Source organism: Bison bison, unplaced genomic scaffold (genome assembly GCF_000754665.1).
Source record: "Bison bison bison isolate TAMUID 2011002044 unplaced genomic scaffold, Bison_UMD1.0 scf7180017864180, whole genome shotgun sequence".
Lineage (NCBI taxonomy): Eukaryota > Metazoa > Chordata > Mammalia > Artiodactyla > Bovidae > Bison > Bison bison.
Genome location: NW_011494752.1, coordinates 15327584 through 15331655, shown reverse-complemented (window position 1 = coordinate 15331655; position 4072 = coordinate 15327584). Strand labels below are relative to the sequence as shown.

General features: G+C 43.0%; 1 long non-coding RNA gene across 1 annotated transcript in view; it reads right to left on the bottom strand.

The window, feature by feature from the left end:
• Positions 1-744: 744 nt before the first annotated feature.
• The window catches only part of LOC104990737, an 8845-nt gene continuing 5517 nt past the window's right edge, over positions 745-4072 (bottom strand). The window contains exons 3-4 of the long non-coding RNA XR_825549.1: positions 2559-2606; positions 745-778 (exon numbers count right to left, since the gene is read on the bottom strand). This is a non-coding gene — a long non-coding RNA (uncharacterized LOC104990737). The remainder of the gene's footprint in view (positions 779-2558; positions 2607-4072) is intronic.

Sequence of the window (4072 nt, the reverse complement as noted above, 5' to 3'; positions counted from 1 at the left end):
CTCAAGATCAGGAAATTCACACTGATATTATAATATAAGCTTCAAATAATATTCAGATTTTGCCAATTGTCCCCGTGATGTCCACTATAAAAGAAAATCCTGGATCATGCATCATATTCAGTTGCCACGTCTCTTTCACGCACTTTAACTGGAAGAGTTTCTCAGTCTTTCAATGCCTTCCTAACATTGACTAGCTATTTTGTAGGATGTCCCTCCATCTGGGTTAGTCCCATGTGTCTTCATAATTACATTCAGGTGATACATTTTTGGTAGGAATGTCACAGAAATGTTGCTGTTTTCTCAGTGCATCATATCAAGAGGCACTGGCACCAGTACCAGTAACAACATTGGGATGTTTATTTGATCACCACCTTAAGGTGGTGTCTGCCAGGTTCTTCTACTGAGGATCTGACCAAGTCTACTTCCCTGCCAGAAGTCCTCTGATGCAATTGAGGCAGAATGGAGACTGTTCACTGCTGAACTGCAAACAATCCATCAAAATTCAGCTGAAGTGACTTTTCTGCGGATCCCTCACCGAGCTTCCTTTTACAGACTTGAAGTCTTTACTGGGACTTTGATGGTGGGCCAATGGTTAAAACTTCACACTTCCACTGCAGGGAGGCAGGTCTGCTTTCTGGTCAGGGAGCTAAGATCCTACATGCCACCTGGTACGATCAAAATATAAAATTAACTGGCTTCCCTGATGGCTCAGTGCTAAAGAGTCTGCCTGCCAACACAGGAGAAACAGGTTTGATCCCTGATCCAGGATGCCCGTGCTCTGCAATAAGAGAAGACACAGCAATGAGAAGCCTGCATGCTGCAACTAAACAGCGGCCTTCTCTCGCTACAAACAGAGGAAAGCCTGTGCAGCAATGAAGACCCAGCACAGCCAAAAGTAAATAAACAAAATCACTGGAAAACACCTGGATGGTGGGAAAGATTGAAGGCAAAAGGAGAAGGGGACAGTAGAGGATGAGATGGTTAGACAGCATCACCAACAATGGTCGTGGGTTTGAGCAAACTCAGGGAAATAGTGAAGGACAGGGAAGCCTGGCTTGCTACACTCCATGGGGCTGCAAAGAGTCAGATACAACTTAGCAACTGAACAACAATAATATTAAAAAAACAAAAACAAAAACAAGAAACAACCAAACCTTGGCTTTGGCCCCTATTTCAGCATTTAGCACTCTCCACCGTGACTGCTGACTTGACGGTAATCTAGCACATTGCCGGGCACATAGTCGGTGTTTATAAGTGTATAATGAATGAATGAAAGTGCTAGGCTAGAGAAGTGGGTGGGTGAGGAGAGAATAAAGAGGGAAACCAAGACTGATCGGTTTCCAGGAGGCTCTCTTCCTGATACAGGGAGTACCTGTGTCTGGAGAGGAGGAAGGGTGGCTGCTTCCAGGCATCAAGACTGGCTCCCTCCTCTCCACTCACGGCAGAGGCAGTGTTTCAGGACTGGGAGGCTGGTGGGTTATTACTGGTGATCTGGGTTAAGTGTTGAGGCAAGATCTTAGTGGCCCCTGCATTCAAGGCAGCCATTTCCAGGATTCCTGTTACTGCACCAGGAGAAAGGCCCAGGGAGGGCATGACATCCTCTAAAGAACCGTATATTCAGTGCTGAGAGGGCATGGGGGAGGGGAGAGAGGCAAACATCTGGTCACTGGATGACCTGGCTGTGCAAAACTCAAGGAGGAAAGCTGATAAGACCTCATCTGCGAGTCGTGACGAGGGAAGTGTCTAAAAGTGAAAAGAAATCCTAGACCAAAGTTCCAGGTGTGGAGAAGTTATTCTGAGCAAGGAGCTCCTCGACAGAAAGGATGCAGAAGTTCAAATTGAACAGGAAGATTCTACAAAGGAGCCTTGGGGAAACAAAAGGCAAAATATCAGGACCCAATTTCAAAAGGAAAAAAAGAGAAAATAGAATTAGATCCAACCTATATACTTGTGTGTGTGTGTGTGTGTATATACATATAAAACATATTATATATATAGTTAATTATAAATAAGAAAATTAGACATAAGATAAACACGCTTGTAAAAGGCAAAGCCTCATATTAAAGCGGGAAGCCAACTGGCTCAGGAAGTTCATATTTCCGGCTCACTTTGTTTGCTTGGAAAACACAGCAGAGCAGACCATCTGGGGTAATTAATTCTGGGGTAAAAATGTCAGAACTTGGGTAAACAAAGAGTAGTGCCAAGATAACAGCAATCAAGTGGAACTAGGAACTGAAAACAGAAACCGGGTTTCATGAATTCAAAGGAACAGAGTTCTGAACAAAATTCAGAAGAAGATTCTGGGGACAAACCTATTCTGCTCTGGCCAATTTTTGAACAACAGAGGGTTCTTACTTTTACATTTCAAGGTAGCTCAGGTTTCAAATCAATTTCTGTAAAAATTCTACAAAGAAAAGATGTGTAAATCACATATTCAAAAACAGCTCCTCTCCCCATAAAACCTTTCTCCTCAAAATTCCACAGCCCAAAGCCACCAAATCTGAAAAGGTTAAAATAACTGTGCAGAGGTAACTGGCCTACACAGTGGTAAAGCTCACCTTGGTGAACCACGCTTTAGTTGTCAACGGCACACATGTCCAGAAAGCCTGCAGAAAAAATTGGAAGCAAAAGTTTAAAGCTGAGCTTCTCAGACACCTCCCCCTTCCGGTCTCAGTGCCAACTAATGACATTCCAATGTGTAGCTTCAAAAAACTACTGGGAATAGCATCTCAGAAATAACAAAAGAAAATGTTTCTTCTTCCCCCAGAGCTGAAAAAAAAAAGCAGATTCTATTCCACAATATAAGGCTGCTGCTGCTGCTAAGTCGCTTCAGTCATGTCCAACTCTGTGCAACCCCATAGTTGGCAGCCCACCAGGCTCCCCCATCCTGGGGATTCTCCAGACAAGAACATTGGAGTGGGTTGCCATTTCTTCTCCAATGCATGAAAGTGAAAAGTGAAAGTGAAGTTGCTCAGTCATGTCCAACTCTTAGTGACCCCATGGACTGCAGCTGACCAGGTTCCTCCGTCCATGGGATTTTCCAGGCAAGAGTACTGGAGTGAGGTGCCATTGCTTTCTCCTCAATATAAGGCTAGCTTTGACAAAGTTGTAAGTAGAAAACACTCACTAAAGCATCAATCTGAGTCTCCCATCTTCTCTCAAAATATTATATTTGCAAACCATATGTCTGATAAGGGGTTAATATTCAAAATATGAACTTCCAGATGTTCAAGCTGGATTTAGAAAAGGCAGAGGAACCAGAGATCAAATTGCCAACATCTGCTGAATCATCAAAAAAGCAAGAGAGTTCCACAAAAACATCTACTTCTGCTTTATTGACTACATCAAAACATTTGACTGTGTGTGGATGACAACAGTCGAAAATTCTCCAAAAGATGGGAATATCAGATCACCTGACCTGCCTCTTGAGAAATCTATATGCAGGTTAGGAAGCAACTGTTAGAACTGGACATGGAACAACAGACTGGTTCCAAATAGGAAAAGGAGTACGTCAAGGCTGTATATGGTCACCTTGCTTATTTAACTTATATGCAGAGTACATCATGAGAAATGCTGGGCTGGAGGACGCACAAGCTGGAATCAAGATTGCTGGGAGAAATATCAATAACCTCAGATATGCAGATGACACCATCCTTATGCCAGAAAGCAAAGAAGAACTAAAGAGCCTCTTGATGAAAGAGAAAGAGGAGAGTGAAAAAGTTGACTTAAAACTCAACATTCAGAAAACTAAGATCATAACATCTGGTCCCATTACTTCATGGGAAATAGATGGGGAAACAGTGGAAACAGTGTCAGACTTTATTTTTGGGGGGCTCCCAAATCACCGCAGATGGTGACTACAGCCATGAAATTAAAAGATGCTTACTCTTTGGAAGGAAAGTTATGGCCAAACTAAACAGCATATTAAAAAACAGAGACATTACTTTGCCAACAAAGGTCCATCTAGTCAAGGCTATGGTTTTTCCAGTGGTCATGTATGGATGTGAGAGTTGGACTGTGAAGAAGGCTGAGCACCGAAGAATTGATGCTCTTGAACGGTGGTGTTGGAGAA